Source organism: Microtus ochrogaster, chromosome 7 (genome assembly GCF_000317375.1).
Source record: "Microtus ochrogaster isolate Prairie Vole_2 chromosome 7, MicOch1.0, whole genome shotgun sequence".
Classification (NCBI taxonomy): domain Eukaryota; kingdom Metazoa; phylum Chordata; class Mammalia; order Rodentia; family Cricetidae; genus Microtus; species Microtus ochrogaster.
The window spans coordinates 61,932,740-61,952,650 of NC_022014.1; the positions used below are offsets into that span (position 1 = coordinate 61,932,740).

Genomic DNA, 19,911 nt, shown 5'->3' on the forward strand with positions numbered 1-19,911 from the left:
CCATAATGTTCAGGACAGTGGGCATTGGTTAAGTACTCCATAATGTTCAGGACAGTGGGCACTGGTTAAGTACTCCATAATGTTCAGGACAGTGGATAAATGGAAGTAAGGGCCCAACCTCCTCCGCTGTCCAAGTCAACAAAACTGAAGCTCACAGCTGACATGTGAACTGATGAAAGAAAATCAGAACCGAGAATTAACACTCAATTCCAGATTTTTCTCCCTCTAATATATCTCCTGCTGTAAAAATAAATAAATAAATAAATAAATAAATAAAAAAGTGAGGGGCTGAAGACAATAGTTAATACAGTTTTAAATCCCTATGTTGCATGGCAGCTCACAAGAGTTCCTGACCCCAGTTCCAGGGGATCTGATGCCTCCTTCTGGCCTCCACAGGCACCAGACACCCACATGGTGCACATACATGGGGTCAGGCAAAACACTCATAGACATAAATAAAATAAAATAAAAAGACAATGGTTTGTAAAACTAAAAGTGAGTGCCTGGTGGCGGTGGTGGTGGTAGTGCACACCTTTGATCCTAGCACCGAGGAGGCAGAGGCAGAAGCAGGTGGATCTCTGTGAGTTGGAGGCCAGCCTGGTCTACAGAGTGAGTTTCAGGACAGACCAGGCTACACAGAGAAACCCTGTCTCAGAAAACTAAACAAAAAAACAAATACAAGTGAGAAAGGCAGAGTGGTTATCCTTGTAATGACAGTACTTGGGAACATGAGACAGGAGGATTGCTATGAGTTCAAAGATAGCCTGGGCTACAGAATAAAATTGATTCAATTAGGGGGCTGGAGAGATGGCTCAGTGGTTAAGAGCATTGCCTGCCCTTCAAAGGTCCTGAGTTCAATTCCCAGCAAACCACATGGTGGCTCACAACCATAATGGGGTCTGGTGCCCTCTTCTGGCCTGCAGACATACACACAGACAGAATATTGTATACATAATAAATAAATAAATATTTTAAAAAATTGATTCAATTACAACCTAAGGAAGGCAGCCTTTATTTTCTTTAATTTATTTGTATTTTATGTACAGTGGTGCTGTGCTTGCATATATGTCTGTGTGGGGGTTCCACATCCATGAACAGGACTTACAGACAGTTGTGAGCTGCCATGTGGGTGCTGGGAATTGAACCTGGGTCTCTGGGAGAGCAGCCAGTGCTCTTAACCACTGAGCTGTCTCTCCAGCCGCAAGGAAGGCAACCTTTAAACAGTAAAGCAAGAACTAGGCTTGAAGTCCAGCCCTACTGCTGACAGGCATTGTGACCTTCATTAAACCGTGGTTTCTTCTCATTTGCCTCATTTGTGAAATTAGGGTGATGACAGTATGTTCTCTAAAGTTTTTCCCTGTGTTCAAAAGTCTGATGGTCTAAGAATTTCAAGGCTGAGGTTCTTGAGGAGAAATAGAACAGCATTTATAATAACAATAATAAAGGGTAGAACCATGAAGCCCTGGATTTGACCTCGAGTGCCGTGAACAAGATCTGGAGGCATGTGCCTGTAACCTGAGCACTCAGGAGGTGGAAACAGGAGACTATGAAGTTCAAGGTCTTTCTCACTAACTTTAGTGAGTTCTAAGCCAGCTCAATGTACATAATACTTCCCCACACCCCCTAAAAGAGTTATTGCAAAGAACAGTTTTGGAAATGTGAAAATTTTGTATCTTCAACCCCTTAGTCAGTCTAGGTGGTACACCCTGTAATCTCAGCCCTTCAGAGGCTGAGTCAGGAGAATCACCACAAGTTTGAGGTCAGCTAGAGCTACATATCAAGTTCATGAGCAGCCTGAGATACAGAGTAAAGCCTTGTGATGTGGGATTCCCCTCTGTATTCTGTGAATACCATTGGTTAATAAAGAAGCTGCTTTGGGCCTATTGCAACACAGAGTAGGGCAAGGTGGGAATATCCAAGCAGATAGAGGAGGAGAGAGTAGGCGGACTCAGGAAGAAGCCATGTAGCCACTGCAGGAGACAGATGCTGGAGGGAACCTTCCTGGTAGACCACAATCACATGGTGATACACAGATTAATAGAAATGGGTTAATTTAAGATATAAGAGCTAGCCAATAAGAAGTGTGAGCTAATCGGCCAAGCAGCGTATTATAATATAGTTTCTGTGTGTGATTATTTCGGGTCTGGGCAGCCTCCGCCAATAGCCTTGTCTAACTCAGTCAGCCTTGGCCATACCCATGCAGTGTGCCTGAGTTACAGAAGAGGTGAGATTCTGTCCGTTGTTTCTGACCTCATGACTGTGATTCACAACACTAGCCACAGGCTATATCACTGTCACATTTAGAGAGGGCTTCTGTGGTCCATAAAGACCATTGCCAGCCTCTGTGTCCCATGCATGTAGCATGTGACCCTTCCACACCTGAGAGCTGATGCTCATGTTCCACCCCATCCCACACATGATTGGGGCACCTGTCTGTGTCCTGTGCTGAACAGTCATCAAGCCTGGGGACACACCGCCCCAAGCCGTCCCCAGCAGCCCTGCGCTGGCTCTCCCTGAGGGCTTCCACACCAATTCATTCTTGGTCAGTGGCAGGCGCATTCCTCACTGAATGCTACCCCACGGGGCTGTGTCTAATTGGACAAATTTGAACAGCAGGCGGCACAGCCATGACATCAGGGAGCATTGATAGATGGCCCAAGCAAGGGACTTGTATCTTAAAGTGACAAGGGTTTCTTTTTCAGAGCATGGCTGGATAAATTCCAGAAGTACCAGCTTAACTGTGATGATGGGCTGGCTCCACGGAGGAGAATCTCCTAAGGAGGGTGTCTTTAAATGGTGTCTTTGTTTCTTCTCTCGCAGAACAAACAAAATAGGGTGGGCCCTAGAGCTTGTCACCTGGACCCATTACCATGAGTGCCTCTCTCCCCAAAAGCTCCCAGTGTCTGGAAATACCATAGTAGCATGCTTTGTGAACACTCTCCATCCAGAAGGTCAGCATCCATCGGGTGTCTGTTGGGCACTGCTATGTGGTGCGACTGCCCTCACTCAGCCACAGTGGAGCATGTGCAGTGTGTGGTTAAGGGAGGGGAAAATATGCTATTCATTTGAGCTTATAAATAAGCATAACTACAAATTGTATGAAGTATTGTAAAGAAAAAAGTCTCCATGCAGTCTGAAAGGCATGGAGGAGCTAACATGCGAGCTAAAGGGGCAAGGGAGAGGAGGTAGCAGACATAAAATGGTCCCAAAGTGTCTGTGTGTTTGGAACTGGACATCTAAGGGACAGTGACAAGGGCTGGACAGTGGGGGCTCCCCACTTCCCTGGATCTTACTGTTTTGCTTGGCTTTGTTGAGGTAGAGTCTCACATGGTAACCCATGCTAGCCTTGAACTCTCTCTATAGCCCAGGCTGGCCTCAGACTTGCAACAGTCCTACTGCCTTTGCCCCCCAAATGCGTAAGCCCCGGATCTAAGTCTAAGCTAGAAGCGTGAAGAAGCTCGCTCCCATCTGAAGGTGATGTGAATGGTCCTACTGAGTTTCGGAAAGATCACTTTAGTGACAGCATGGCAGAGGACTCCTGTAGATGTCCATAGAAAAGATGGTGGGGAGGATTAGACGGATGTCCCCAGCCGATGGAAACGGATGGCCGTGAACATGGCTAGGCAGGAGGGGAGGGGTGTGAAGGGTGCTCCTCGTCATTCTGCGACAGTTGTCAGTGCAGATGAAATGGTGACGCCGTAGCTGGGTCTACGGCTCTGCAGCACAGCAGAAGTGTTCGGGCTGATGTTTCCTGGGGCTGGGGGTGTGGTGGGAAAAGAGGATTGAAAAAATGGTTAGTTCTAGCACTCAGGAGGATTGGGGAACAGGGAGACCCTGTCTCAAAAAAAGAAAAAAAAAGAAAAAAAGCTAAAAAACAAACAAGCAAAAGCCTATTGGAAAAGGTAGTGAGACTACAGCGTCAAGGAGACATTTACCAATTAATGTATCACAAGTCTATCGTGTTTTGCAAGCCTGATGAGGGGAGGTCTCATGGAGGAGGCCCATGGGATCTGCAGCCAATTGGCTATGCTGATAATGAATCAATGATCAGCATTCCTTCTCCCACAGGCCTCCACAGCCTCATCCTGAAGAGCCCCCCAGCTTTCCCAGTTACCCCAGTAACACATGCCAAGGAGCACATGGGGAGAAACCCAGTGCTGATACCAGTATTAGCACTCTGCTCATAGCCTGACCTGGAAAAACTATACTCATACAGTCTCCCCCTCCCCCAACCCCGGCACCGCATCTGGAAGGTGATGTTTGTTCTCTGCCAGCTCTGACACCCTGTAATCATAGAGAGATGATTCTGCCAATTCCATAGGCCCCTTGGTTCAAAGTGCACACTGAGTCCTGGGAGTGGGCAGAGTGTCCACAGAGTGGGCACTGTGCTGGGCACATAAGAAAGGTTCAGCTCCTGTCGTAAACTTACCGCATGTGCTGAGTGTCAAGGCAGGACAGGTCTTGGGAAGATGGGAGGAGCACTCATAAAGAGTCGCTGTCTGAGGTTTGGGGGTGGAGAGTGGGGATGAGGAGTGAGAGATGGTCTCCTGAGATTCCTAGGGGGCTGGGAGATGCACTTTCGTCAGGTGTGTGGCCGGCCCCATTGCCTGTTTCATCCAGGACATCCCATTCTCAGTTACAGTGTCTACAAGGTGGGAATATTGCTGCTTCTGAAATTCCCTGGGAAGGGTGGGGAAGTTTGAAAAGTAGCCAGAAGCCCCCATCCCTTTATTCCAGAGAACCCTAGCTGCCCAGCTGGGCAGAGAAGATCACCTGGTGTAAGCCTGTATTGTCTGAAGACAATTGTCATCTCAAGGGAAGAGCCGAATGTTACAGCCCTTCTTACATCCTGCTTTAGAGATGAGGGCAAGAGAAAGAAATTTCTGTGAAGAAAGCCAATGATCAAAGAGTGTATTTTAGCATCATTTCAGCCTGCTGTGGCCTTTCCTTCTGTGGCTACATGGCCATGTGGCAGGTATGCAACTTGTACTTGTAGGCTCAAGTTAATATATATGTGGGCCCTTCCACACCCTCAGCCCCTCACTAGAGCTGACAGAGGCATTGTCTGCCTATAATTGAGCACATGGTTTTGGGTTGTGTGTTTTTTTGGTCTGTCCCAAACCAACCTTTTCCATGTATCATCCTGTACTTGTCTGCCTGTTCACATGTTTGGGCTAATCTTTTCCATATGTTTGTCTGGCTTGGCATGTGGGTCCTGACCTCCCATGAGCAAGGCAAGGCTGCCCGAGACAAGTGTGGAGTCGGAGTAGCCACCCATCCCACTGATGCATGAGCCAAGCCTCTGGCCACTCCCTGAAGGGGAAATCTGCCTCTTTCCCCTTCTGTTGCCAAAGGCTCTGTGGAGAAATACCCAGGTGGCCTCTCTTTGAGACTTCGTGGGCTTGAGAAAGTGCTGTTTGGGCAGATGGTACCTGGGAAGCAACCTCCAGGACAGTGGGACTGAGGTCACCCCAGCTCTCAGATTGGGCAACCCTTAGACAAAGGACTTCCTGCTCAGACTGCAGGTCTCTCACTCTCCCCCTTTCCTATGCTGCATTGACCTTCCCTCCTGGGAGTCCCTGCGCACCACCATGTATGAGGGGCAGTGAGGCCATGGCAGCTCCTATGGCAACATATTGAAGTGGAGTTGTGGCAGAAATCTCTGGGTTTGTAACTGATTTCCACCTGCAGTCTTTTTGTTTGTTTTTGAGCTAGGGTCTCTAACACCATATCCCAGGCTTCCCTGGAATTCACTGTGTAGTCCAAGTTAGCCTCAAGCTTGGGGAAATTCTCCTGCCTCAGCCTTCCAGGTAGTAGGATTATATCCCACTATCATCGTAACAGGGCACCATCTGTCACTGGGATGAAGCTGTCTATGACCTCAAGCCAGATCAAGGACAAAAACGAAGATATTTTTAAGGCAGGTGGGTCTTGCCCCATCATCACCAAGAGATACACCCTTCTCACCTCACACTCTGCCACACCTACCCTTTGCCACCATGTGCATCTCTCACAGTGTCCTCAGCGCTCATTATTGCCTTCCTGAGCCCAAGAGTCCAGGTTTTAACTTCTCTGCTAGCTAGAAAGTCTAACAAGTTCTTGCCCCTTTCTGGTCCTTTGTTTCCTGGTGGAGAGATGAGCCAGCATGCATGCATTCATCAAATCATTCATTCATTTCCATTCTTTTGACATATAACGTGGCTAACCCCCAAATAGTAGCCTCAGAGATTCAGGAAGGTAATCAGACATAATCCCCAGCTGTCCATGGTCTTGCAAGGAAGACAGACGCATCAGCAGTGCTCGGGTGCAGTAGGAGCATCAACAGAGGGTTCCCCCCATATGTCAACACCCTCTCCCGGAAAGCTGTTGATAGGAAGAGGATGTGGGGATCAATATTTCATTCTTCATGCTTCAAATAAAATCATGTAGGAGATAGTGTTGAGCTGGACAACATGGGTCAAAATGCAAAACTTCTGTAAGCCTCAGTTTCTGTACCTATAAAATGGGATGATATAGGCCTTGCATAGTTAAGATGTAAGGGGAAGAGCAAATTCAGTGAGCCTTGCACATAACAGGATCTAACACATTAAAAAAAAGACAAAAGAGCCACAAAAATACTGTTTTACATATGTGTGTGTGTGTGTGTTTTGAAAAAAACGTAATGCCACCAAGACAGCTAATTACAACATCAATTAGTATTAATTAGTGCCCAGCAGATGCCTGACTTAGTCACAGCCTGTGGCTCAGGACTCCGAGCCTGGGGCTTTTTCTGCACACCAAGCTTTCTAAACAGAGTCAGCCTCTAGGCAGAGAGAGTGAGGCTGTTTCTGGTTCAGAAGCTAAGGCACAATTATCACCCTGGGGCACCTAGAGCAAGCCAAAGGGTTCCTCTCCCATCAGCTTCTTGTCATTTCTTCCTCCCGTTTCTCACCTACACACACAGGGAACTGTCCTGCAGGAGCCCCACTCTGTGGCCTGATGCCCTAGCACTAAAGCCTTGTGTTTGTGATGCAAAATGATAACAAGTGTATGTGTCTCTTCCAGTTGGCTCACACCTGCTTCTTACCAGGGCGCCCGTGTTCTCAGAACAACCTTTCCTCCCTGTCTCAACCCAAAACGCTGTGGTTTGACAGCTGATTCTGACTCCTGACAGTGAGCTTGCCATGCCCCTTAGCGATTGCTCCTTCTAGGAAGCCCTAGACTCAGAGGCAGCCAGGGTGTCCATCCCAGGGCATTTGGATTTACTGGAGCAAGCAGCCATTCTTCGGCCTGCACCTTCTCCTCTGGACTCTGACTGGCTTTTCAGAAAAATGCCTTTCTGGCCAGAAGATTTAATTACTTTATAAAACCTGGCAGCAAGCAAGGAAACGCAGCCTTGGGTTGTGCTCTCTTCTCCAAAGTCCACAAACCACCAAGCCCCTAAGTCTGGACTGGGTTGAAGGTGCCCACCTCACCTGGCAGCTTTTGATACCTGCTGGACTGATAGCTATCCAGAGCCACCCGAGGCTCCCTACCTCAGGGAGCTCGGCTGCAGGGCTTCTTGGCCTTCTTTTGTGCCTGGGGCTCCAGGGACTGGCCCCAGTGGTGCAGCTGTGGATCAGGGCCCTGCTCAACTCCCAGCTCCCCGGTTTGCAAAGCAAACTTCAGCCTTTTACTATTTACCTTGGCAAGTCTGGGACCGGATTGATGATCTGTAAAGTGGATTTGTTATTTGGCTGTTTGCTTTGGCAGCTCTTGAAAGCGCTTTGCTGATTACAGCCCCAGATGTCATTGCATACATTACCCGGCTCTATAACGGGGCTTTGAACACTTCAATTTAAACTACAAATACTCTTAAGCTTTTTGCACCTCTTCCTCCTTTAGTACCCTTATGTTGAATATCGGAACAGACAGCCTGCGTGCTCTCAAGCGTCCTCCTCACCGTGTTTGTTAGATTTTCTCCCACAGAGCACTTCAGGCTTTCTTCCTATGCTCCAGGCATCCTCCCAGAAGGTTTTTCCTCCTGGTCCATCCCCAGCCCAGCTCTCCTGGTATCAGCTAACAGGTGGTCTTTGCCTAGTTTGGAAAGTGCACATCATCCCGGCCCTGTGCACGTTGTATTTTGTGCTGTTCTGTCCATCCACGGGACTTTCCCGCAGCCATTGTTCCCTTGAACATACCTGATCATTTTTTGTAAGCAGTCATAGACTACGCCATGTTGCCCAGCCAAAAGGGCCTCGGCAGACATGACAGCTTCATGCCCGCCACTCTCAACACTGGCTCCGATACCATTCTTTTTCTTTACTTAAACGTCTCACCTGAGTGGGAGGAAGAGGGAGCCATGGCCAGGTCTTTAAGTGAGGCCATTACTGGTTCATATATCTTGGGGGTTATTGGTAGAGAATGCCGGTGTCCTGGCTAATGGTGGGGCATATGACTCAGTGTTCTCCAAGGTAATTGCTTCTTCCTGTTGTAAATAAACCATTAGCCAGGGTCCTCGCCTCAGGAAGCAATTTAAGGCCCAAGGGAGGTAGCCAGAGAAGTCAGCCTGCAGCCTCCAGGCTGGGAAGCTTACCTCTGCCCACAGCACACCACTACCCCGGGATTTCCCCCGGAGCAGCAGAATGCTCCTAGCCATCTCTCCGCCAGTTCTTGACAAGCTTCCCCGGCCTTTGATTTGCCAGGCTCCATGTGAGCCGCTTCCTTTATGTTCCTCTCCAAAGAAGACCGCCATTACTTCTAGGGAGGTGTGGTCTTTTTTTCTTTTACTCTTTAAAAGTTCTCTATTATATTCTCTCTCTCTCTCTCTCTCTCTCTCTCTCTCTCTCTCTCTCTCTGTGTCTGTCTGTCTGTCTGTCTGTCTCAAACTGTCCATAGTGTTCTCTGATGAAGCTTATTGCATATGCCATACAACTTTTAAAGACAAAAAAAAAAAGAAAAAGAAATTAAAAATTAAAACCCAAGCTCATCCTGGTATCAACAGCTGACAGAATGCCTGTGAATTATGTCCTTGCTTCATAGTTGAGGAAACTGAGCGAGGTGGAGGGCCTTCCTCAGTACAGAGCCTCTTCATAACTAAGACGTGGTCAGCCTGGCTGTGTAGGCAGCTGCCCCCCTGCCCTCCACTCAAGCCCTCCCTTGTATGTTTGCTCTGAGTTTTGACCTAGGACCCACAGTGTCTTCCCCACATCTAAGCCTCTCAAAGCGAGGCTGAGAGTCCCCCTTGATGTGGTACTACTACGGCTAGCCCTGGATCCTGTTTAGTACAGGAGCTGGACCAGTGGACAGTGGATGAACACCCAGCAATTCACTCAAGTGCTTCCCAGTTTTAAAGGACTCTGTCTCCCCTAGGGCAGTGTCTGTCAGGGGCAGGCTCCGGAGGGGGGATATGAGCACGCTCAACTTTGAACTATTCCAGCCGAACACGTTAATTCACTTTGTAAGTTTACTTTAGGAATAGAGGTTATTGCAGCATTTTTGGCCACTGCTCTCATTCTTCTAAGCCTTGACTGTAATAAGCAAATTGGTCAGATTAAGGACATACTTAACTGCCAAATGGTGTTCTGAACTGTGTAAAGTTACCCAGAGCTTTTCTTCTTCTTACATGAAAGATTGTGTGGGTTCTATGAACTTCTCTGCTTTTTTTAGCTCTTCCTGTTTTATTGTGTTTGAAGTATCTTGTGGTGACCTGTTGGGATTGGAGTCTTCCATATGGAAGTGTTTCTTTAACTTTTTAATCATTTCTTTGGGGAAGGAGAAGGTTAGGAGGGGTAGCAGATGTTTCTCTAGCATTGTTGGCTGAGTGGAGGTAGGGCTTGCGGAGTTAACTCCACACAGGCTGAAGAGGGCTCTTCCCAGAGTGGGAGGCCACCATCACCATAGACCTGGCAAAGGGGGGGCCCATGCGGGAGCTTAGCACCCCACCCTGACCCTGTGCCCCCGAAGGGTACATTTTTTTTCTCTGGGACACTGACAAGTTGTGTACTAGGTCAGTATTCACAATGGGCAACCTGCCTGGGGAATTTTAGGAAAAAGAATCCATCCCTCTCCTCCGGGACGCTCACATTCCTCTTCATACCCATTTCTCAACCAAAGTCTAACATCTCCAAACAGAAGATCACCAAACCCGGATGTTCTTTCGGGCTGTCTCCTGGTGCGATTGCTCTGAGGAGCTCGCAAAGGCAGTCATCCACAGTGTGTGGCCTGAGCCCAGACTCCAGCAGTGTCATTTCCCCTCTGCCCTTGGTCTGGCTCCCGCTGCACTCCTGGTGTCCACCTGTCCTCCGTGTCTAGAGTATCCTAGAGGGCTGGGGGGGGGGAAAGGGCGTGGGCTCAGTGAGTAAGAAGCAGGCCGCAGCTCACTTCACATGGAGCAGTAAAGATGTGAGGTGGGGAGGCGTCCCTGGCATCCTAATCCTTTCTCCTTTGTAATATTTTTAGTTATTAGAAAATACTCGGTTTCTCTATATTTTCATGTGTGCTTGTGTATCACTGTACTCTGCTCCCGTAGCTCCATTGCCCTTGGCCTTCTAATACTATTTTGACCAGTCTAAAGCCTGACATGGAAACTTCGAAATCTCAACGCTTAGAGGCTGGCTTCTCTGTGCACATACCCGGTTTTGGCTGATCTTAGAAGCGAAGCAGGTCGGTCCTCTTCAGCAGTTGAATGGAAGGCCACCTGAGAATAACAGGTGCTACTGAGAGGAGGGAGATGGCAGGTGATAGAGGGGACCATACTGAAGGGACAGGCAGAGGATGACAAACCCACTCACAAGAGGGAGCAGCGGCAGGTAACTGGAATCCTGGAAGCCTAGTGAGAAGAGGGGCCTCCTTCTGGGTGTGCTCTTGACCTGCTGTTAGATCCAATCAGGTGCAGCTGCAGGCGAATTTAATAGCATAGCAATCACTAACCTTGGAGGAGTGGATTCAAGAGAGGTGGAGGCAAAAACCTGCTTGAAATGGATTCAGAGAGAGAAGGGGGGGGATGGGAGAATCCGCAGACAGCAAGGCCAGATTTCTCTTTCAGAATTTTCATTAAAGGCAGAAGAGACAAGGGACTGTGGCTAGAGGAGGGAGAATGGGGGTCAGGAGAGTCTCTTTCTTTGTATGAATGGAACAGTATACTGGTGTGTTGATGGCCCAGGGCATAGTGGCTGGGGCACAGTGCATCAAGACAGTAGAAGTGAATGCTTGGGAAAGATCCAGTGAGCAGGCGGCCCAAAGGTCACGGTAAGTTGGTGATCATTCGTCTAAGACCAGCCAGTCTGGTGGCTTTCTGTCCAGGGACAAGGGGGTAGGTGGCAGGTTGAATTTGAACAAGGTGTGCTTTCGCTGGGCACATATAGCGGTTCACTTAGGGGTTCGGAGCTGAGAGGACAGCTGAATATGGCAGCATGGCACGGGGACAAGGAAGAACAGGCAGGACCCACGGATTGTTGGCAACAGTGGAGCTCTAGACTAGGCAGGATCAGTGTGGAAGGGCCGGGAACCAGAAGGGCAGGAGCTGGTGGGAGTGGGGAGTGGGGGCTGTGAGGCTGAGAACTGGCAGCGCTCCAGGTTGCTGTTAATCCCAAGCCTGGTGTGACAGAGTGGAGAGGCAAAGGAGGACACAGGAAGTGAGGAGGTTTGGGGACTGGGAGGGCAGGATTGGCTGTGTGACTGGCAGGATGAATTGGCATTGTGGCACGATTAAGAGGGACAGGGAACCAAGGGCTCAAGTCCTTAAGCGATGTCGAGAGTAAAGTGGACAAGCCCAGGAACTGGACTCCAGCAAGGAGTGGTAAGAGATGGTATAATCTTACATGCAAGGGTCAAAGTTGGCGGCTTATGAGGTAAAGAAGAAAAGTCCTCACTGGTGAGCAATCAGAGCTCTGAGCCACACTGCAGGGCCTGAGGGATGGGGCAAAATCAGCCACCTCATGGAGGGACCAGCCCACAGGTGGTAACCTCTGAGGAGTTGCATAGACTGGGCCCACATACACCTTCTGTCTCACCTGACCCTTAGCTCTTGGAGTGGGAGGCAAGGTTACTTCCCCACTGGACATGGAGGCCTGGGCGGGTCAGTTATTCACACAGTAACACTTAGCTACTTGGTGATGGATCCAGGTCTTCTGTCTCCAGCTTCAGTGGTTCCAACAGCTCTTAGCTGCCTTCCCTTAGGAGGCAAGACTTTTCACCCCAGTCAGTTAGAAAGCACGCTGACCCAAAGTTACAATTAAAAATCCTTGTTGGTAGCCGGGCTGTAGTGGCGCACGCCTTTAATCCCAGCACTCAGGAGGCAGAAGCAGGCGGATCTCTGTGAATTGGAGGAAAGACTGGTCTACATAGTGTGTTTCAGGACAGGCTCCATAGCTACTGAGAAACCCTGTCTCAAAAAACAAAAATCCTTGTTGGTACCAGGACTGTAGCATAGTGATAAAGCACTTGTCTGGTGTGTGAGGCCCTAAATTGAAGCCCCAGCACTGGGGCAGGAGTACAGAGAGCAAGTCTTAAGGCTGGGGATATAATTCCCTCAGTAGAGTGCTTGCTTGCTTTCTTGGTATGTATGAAACCTTGGCATATATGAAACCCTCCAGCACTGCATAAACCAGATGTGGGGCATGACGGTGCTTCTGTACGTGGGAGGTGGAGACAGGAGGATCAGAAGTCCAAGGTTACCCTTAGCACATGGGGAGGCTAGCCTGGGGTATCTTTTTTTGTTTTGTTTAATCTTATCTTGACCCTCTGAGACACACTCAGAGAAGTAGTGGTCATCTGGCCTATTCTATGTCATCTCGAACCACCTGGACTTTCATGGCCATTCCTGAAGTTCCTAAAATATCCTAAACTTGGGACCCAGCAAAGTCCATAATCAGACACTTTCAAAGATGATTTTTTATTTGCTTTCAAAGAGGATCATGTAACATCCTTGATACTATATGTTCTATGATCCTGTAGCACCTGTAATACATTTACTATGGTACTATGCCTGTAGGTACTGCCTGCACTACGGGACAGTTCACAAGCTGGGTAAGGGCCTGGAGAATTACATACACAAACACACACACACACACACACACACACACACACACACACACACACGCTCACGCACGTGCACACACACACAGACAGAGACAGAGACATGGGTCATCCTTGAAACAAGAATGCCCACTTTTTTGTGTTCCAGGGAACCTTATATAGGTTCTCCCTGACCAGTGGCCATGCCCCAGCTCTCAGCTACAAACCTACCAGAAGCCACTCCCCTGTCTCGAGTTCAGAGCAGGTGCAAGCACAGGAAAACAAGTTGTTTAGCTCAGAGCAGCTGCAAGCATAGTAAAACAAGCTGTTTACACAAAATTCAGGGTCTGGGGATCCGCAGTCCCCAACAAGATCGGACAACCTTTTTTTTTTAAAGTTCTTATTTATTGTTTGTTTGTTTGACTGATTTGAGACAGAGTCTCTCTGTGAAGCTCGGGTTGCCAGGCATCACTATGTAAATAACAATGGCCTCTGATCCTTCCTGGGCACACTGGTCAGGGCCAGTGCTCTACAGTGAGGGTTGGTAATGTTTCTAGAAAATGCAGAATGTGCCCTTCTGTTGAAACCCCAATTGTATATAGTGCCATGATGGCCTCAGATAGACTTTCACAGGATTGCCCCGGATCTCTGTGTACTAGCGAACCAAAGTAGACACCTAACTTGACAGGAATGAGATCTAGGCATGGTTTCAGGTGACAGAAAGAAGCACCCATTGAGCCTTTTACTGATTCGGGTCCAGAGGTCCAATCTGAAACCTAAGAGATTCTGATTATGGTCCAGACCATATATATATATACAAAGTTCCCTGGATGTGGACACTCACACCTGTAATCCCAACTCTTAAAAGCCTGAGGCAGGGATTACGAGTTCAAGGCAAGCCTGAGCTACATAGCAACACTCTGTCTCAAAACACAAAACAAAACAAAAACTTAGAAAAGCTCATTGTTGATAAGTGGCCCCATCTGAGAAGCACGGGTTGAGGGCCTTGAGGGGTGTCTCGGTGGTAGGACGCTGGACAAGGCCCTGTCTCAAGCCGTAGTACTGCTAGTATAGTAATAGTTAATAATAGTAATCATTGCCAGCACTGTAGAGCTGAGACAGGGGATCACCGGGAATTTAAGGCTAGCCTGGACTACAAAATAAAAACAAAATAGAGTACTGGCTGCACAAGTGCACACGGTGGTTGTCAACCAGCATTCCACTCCTGGTCCCCTGGGCTTGGAGTGTGATCAGATGTCTCTCCTGACGGCTTCCTTCTCGACATTATCCTCCAGAACTTGTGATTATTCCCTGCCTAAGTCAGAAGCCGCTCACTTCCTCTAAAGGCAGCACCAGTTGGGTGTTCTGCCGAGGACGAGAAGTGAGTCTGTGTTGTGTTCTGTGCTCCACGCAGCCTCCGTGTACACCGCCCCACCTTCTGCAGGGTCTGGGGCTCTGTGGGGTACCTGGGTGCTGAGGTCAGACTGGATGCAGACTCGGGTGCATTTGTCCAGTTGAAATGTGTGTGTCAAGAAGATCCGGGTGACCTGAGCTAGAAGCCTGGGGGGCAGGTAGAGGGAACTAGGGATTGGCCCAAATTTCAATCCAAGTGAGTTCTTCAGTGAAGCCTAGGGGGGCCCTTGTGAGGAACCCCTCTTGTAAGGCAGCCTAGTGGTGTTCATGCGGAGACAGACCTGCCCTGAGCATCCTCTGATGGTCCTAAAGCCAACCTCTTACCTATTGCTTCTTCCTTAAGGTTACTGCAGCTGTGCATGTGACCCCTATAGAGGGTGACTCTGGGACTCTCTCAGCCTCAGCTGAGACTTTCTTCCCTCTGTGCCTGGATGTGACTCTTATGTTATGTTGACATGTGGAAACTGTAATTCTCTGAGACCAATAAACAGATATTAAAGGCAGTAGGTGCTGAGTTTTGGGGATACTTTGCTCTCATGGGGTAAATGTTCTAGAGGAGATGGTAAACCAGTTGGACCAATAGAATGTATTGTGTGCTGACACACACACCTAACCTGAGCCAGGGGAGGTCAGAGATGCTCTGCCAGAAGAAACCATTTACCTGTGATCAAAAGACGAGCTGGGAGGAGCTGTAGTTCCCCAGGTGGAAGGAAGCACAGTGTCCCGGGGGCTTACCGGAAGGCAAGGAATGAGACAGAGGAGCCTAGCAGTTTCACAGCCTGAGTCACCAGCGAAGCTAATAGCTGTGGCAAAGATGAGCTGTCACTCTGGTCCCTTGTTTGCTACCCAGGTGTATTTTCTGATTATTAACCGAATGCTCACATCCTTATACCCCTTCCAGAAGCAGCTACTCTATCCCTACTCCACCCTGAGGAGACACAGAGTAAGCTGGATTATAAACCTTCTGCCTGGGGTGGGGACTTGCCCGCTGTCATTGTTGTCACCATCTTAGGATGACACCACTTGGCCTCACACAGCACCAGCTGTTTGATGTAGAACAGAAATGACAAGGGCAAAACCCAAACCTCTGCAGAATGTGTTCAGTGGGAAGAAGAGGCAGGCAGAGAAGCCCTCTGGTGCCCAGCCTCCTTCCACCGCCTCCTTTTCCTCATCAGAGGTGACTCCACTGTGCCCAGGTGGTTGCTGGGAGATTCTTCGGGGGCTGTGTTCTGGGTCTGTCACTCCTACACGGAGTCACTTTTAAGATGCACAGACTTCTGAATCTTTAAAAGAAAGAACTAGAAAAGAAATCCCACAGGCAGTTAGTTGGTAGGTCATCTGCCAAGAATGAGGAGAGAGTAGTGACAGGTTTGGGGGGCTTGAGAAGGGGGGACAGTACAGGAGGGAGCTGACTAAAAACAAATGGAAAGACTAAATAAAGGTTGGGAGCAAGCAGGGTCCAGCTGATAAATTTCTCATGGTGCTAGTTGACCTGAGGGTGTGCTTTTCTCCCCATCACAGCCGCACACACTGGAGCAGAGCAGTGGAATTCTGTGGTTGGATGGCATATGCCAGGCATGGCAGACACAAGGGGGATGCAAACGGCTTGCTTCTGGTTTTATCAGACTGTCCGTGAGGCCTGAACGCTGGGACAGACAGTGTCTTAGTTAGGGTTATACTGTTGCTATGTTGAAAACACCATGACCAAAGCAGCTTGGGGAGGAAAGGGCCTTACTATACTTCTATATCACTGTTCATCATTGAAGTCAGGATAGGAACTCAGACAGGGCAGGAACCTGACAGCAGGAGCTGAAACAGAGGCCATGGAGGGGTCCTACTTGCTGACTTCTTCCCATGGCTTGCTCAGCGTCTTCTCTTGTACCACGTGTCCAGAGGTGGCCCCAATGACAGTGGGCCAGGCCCGCCCCCACCCATCACTAATGAAAATGCCCTACAGACTCACCCACAGCCCAGTCTTATGGAGAAATTTTCTCAATTAAATCTCCCTCTTCTCCAGTGACTCTAACTTGTGTCAAGCTGATGCAAACTAGCCAGCAGAGACAGTGAAAATCTGGAGAAGCCAATGGATCGAGTGGGAAGGGCTCTAGGAGCGGCAGGTTCAGTGAGAGCAAACAGTATTATTAGTAAGAATAAGGAAGTGCCATATGCAGATAGGAAGCTCCATGATGAAAATGTGGGGCTTCTAAGCTTAAAACAACTAGGTGTGCCAATTCACCGTGTCATCCAGGCAGATGGCTTGCTGGGGCGAAGGTGAAAGCCATTGGTATGTAGAGGGCAGCGAGCTTCAAGGCCAAGTTTATTTTGATTTTTATTACACTTTATTTGTTGTGTGTGTTTGTGTGGGTGGGTGTGCCTGCACAGAAGCGTGTGTGGTGCCACAGTATATTGTGTGGAGAGGCCAGAGGACAACTTTCAGGAGTCGGTTCTTTCTTTCCACCAGGCAAGTCCCAGGGATCGAACTCGGGTCATTAGGATTGGCGGCGAATGCCTTCACCCACTGCGCCTCTCACCAGTTGAGGCCAAGTTTATCCTGCATCTGAACATCACTGTCTTTGCAATTGTCAGGGGTGGTTGAAGAGGTAACAGTGGTGTAGTTCCACAATCCTCACTGAAGTCTCACGCTGACTTAGAAGCTCTACAAAGGCCGGTGGCAAGGACAAGAGTGCTGGTCCCTTGCAGATCTTGTGAGGTCTGAGTTTGTCTCCCAACTGGCAGATTGTCCCTCAGGAAGAGGTGATGTAATTCAGAGTGCATTTGTATTTCCTTGGAGGAGCAAGTACTTTGACTGGCGGGTCATTAAATAGTGTAATTGAAAAACCAGGGAGAAAAGTTCTTTTTAGTGCCTGTGGAGAATACTGTCTGAAATGCCCAAAGCCTTGGCCTCTGAGTCCAGCTCTGTCTCCTGATTCAGTCTCTACAGACCTGAGAGACAGGAGTGGCACACACAGGTCACTGGGGAAACCCATGGTGGAGTGGAGGGGGGAGCTCAATGAAACATTTCCTGAATTCCAGATACTTTTCTGAGCTCATGCATTTAAGGTCTGGTACATTCTGTTCTTTCCATTTTATTTATTTATTTTTTTTGAGGTCGATCGATCGGCTGACTATATTGACAAGATACTGATTGGTTACATGTTGAAGAAAACATACAATACAAAATACAGAAAAAGTTGGTTCCATCCCCTCCCACTCCCCCCCTTGACACCCCTCCCCAAATACTCATCATCGTGATTTGGTCAGAACAGGGTTCAGAGCCAGAGGTCAGGGTGACCAAGGATGGAGGGGTCCTGGGCCATGTTGTGTGGCTGTCACAAATGATGCTTAAGTAATGCTGTGGTTTCTCTCCCAGTTGGGAGTCAGATGGGGTGGGGCTGCAGCCTGATGACAGCCAGCTGAGGGAAGCTCCGCCTGTCCCTTCCCCAGCCCAGGGCCTATCCACTGTCCTGGGACCAAGACCACTCCCAGCAAGGTAAGATGTGGGTGCTCTTGCTCAGTCTGCTCTCCGGAAAGAAAGGGTAACTGCTCCAACCCCTGTCCCCGCAGACCAGGGGCTCAGGAGCGTAGCTACTACCAGCAAAGGGCAAGTGGGAGAGAGAGCAGCAGAAAGGGGACTGGGAAGAGCAGAAGATCATATATATTAAAAAAGTGACTTAAGACTTAAAATTGAATTAGTATTTGTACAGAAAGGTGCAGGTGGAATAAACTCCCTTCGGCCTAGGATCAAAGTTATGCAGAGAATTCATGATGGACCCCTCCCCTGCCCCCAGTGGTGGCCCGAGTCGTTAAGTGCAGATTGGTTAGAGTGGATTCCAGTCGGGTCATTCTGGTGGAGGAGTGGGGGCAGTGGCAGGCAAGGGGGCTCAGTTGCTGCAGCACTGGCTCCAGCTGGCTGGGCTGCTCTCCTGCAGATCCACACCTCTGTTCCGGCCTGGAGCACCAGCTACATTCTGGGGCTCGTTCTTGGGAAGCTTCTTAGCTATTGCCATGAAAATTTCATTCACGTTCATTGCAGTTTTCACTGATGTCTCCATGAACAGCAAACTGTTGTCATCTGCATAGGCTTGTGCTTCCTGAAACTCCACGGCTCTCTTGCTGGCCATGTCTGCCTTGTTTCCTGCGAGTGCAATGACGATGTTGTGGCTGGCCTGCCTCTGTAACTCCTTCACCCAGTTCTTAGCCCATGCAAATGTATCTGTGTTGGTGATGTCATAGACCACGATGGCTGCTTGGGCCCCCCTATAGTACATGGGGCCAGGCTGTGATAGCGCTCCTGTCCAGCTGTGTCCCAGATCTCAAACTTGACGGTTGTATCGTCTAAGCAGACAGTCTGTGTGAGGAAAGCCGCTCCAATTGTGCTCTCCCGATACTCGTGGAATTGTCCCTTGACAAAGCGGAGAACAAGGCTGGATTTGCCCACTGCAGACTCCCCCAAGAGGACCAACTTAAACTGACAGATCTTGTTGCCAGCAGCTGGTCCATTGGGTCGTGCTGCACCTCCCTAACCAGCCATGGCCCGATGATGCTAGGTAGCGGTATCAATGAGCGTGGGGGTGGGGCCGGTGCTATGCAAAGAGGCACTTAAGGGGAGGGAGGCCTTCAACATACTATACAAGAGTCAGACTGCATCCCAGTGAATGACGGAGGGAACCGCAGCTCCGGAGCGGCAGCGTTACTTGGGCCGGGGCTCCTACAGACTCCGCTCCTCTCCGTCCCGGCAGTGTCCCAGGCTCCGGCCTCCACTTGCCTGTTCTTTCCATTTTATAGATGACAAAAGTGAGTTCAGAAAGATAAGGAAACTTGTCCAGGTTGTGGGGTTTGAAGTGAGAGAGCAAGGCCCGCAAAGCCCCGCAGTCACCATTTCCTGGGATGCACCTGCACCACTCTGCAGAGCTCAGGTCAAGTGGATCACTTCCCTGAAACCCATCCGTGTGGTGTAGAGGGCAGTGGGTAGGAGCAGGCTGCAGGCAGATGGGAGCAGCTACCCCCAGGACTTCCCAGAAGAGCTCGGAATGAGTCTTGAAGCTGCAGGCTTGTGTGGCACCCCCTCTCACACTGACCTGCGATACCAGCTCGGAGTCTCCTCCCTCTGTGTGCTGCCTCAGGTCGCAAAAAGTAAGCTGTTTCTTTCTCCCTAAGACTGTTCTTCAGATGCTGACTATGTGGGTCCTGGCATCATGGCGTTCTTACTGTTCTTCCTCAGGCTAACAGCCTTGATTCCTTCCTTGCCTTCTTTCTACCATTGGCATACATTGGTATGCCAGGAACTGAAGCTGGGCTTGCGCTACAGAGTCCTAAAGAGAGAAAGAGCAGATGATGCCTTCAGGGATTCCTCGTCTCCTGGAAGGATGGAGCAGAAACTGTTTTATGGCTCTCACTCTTATTCTTAATCTGTGACCTTTATCAAAAGCCTCCTGAGTGTCCCAGTGGGCACCTGTGGTGTTTGAATTGACTCAGTCATGGAACACAGTGGAAAGTGAGGCTGTGGTCTAGGAGGCTGTTGGA

At 49.2% G+C, this 19,911-nt stretch overlaps 1 protein-coding gene and 1 pseudogene across 3 annotated transcripts in view; one reads left to right on the forward strand and one right to left on the reverse strand.

Annotated features, from left to right (window-relative positions):
* The window catches only part of Bcas3 (BCAS3, microtubule associated cell migration factor), a 498,657-nt gene that overhangs the window by 438,261 nt on the left and 40,485 nt on the right, over positions 1-19,911 (forward strand). The window lies entirely within an intron of this gene.
* On the reverse strand, positions 17,920-18,934 carry LOC101993801 (annotated as a pseudogene).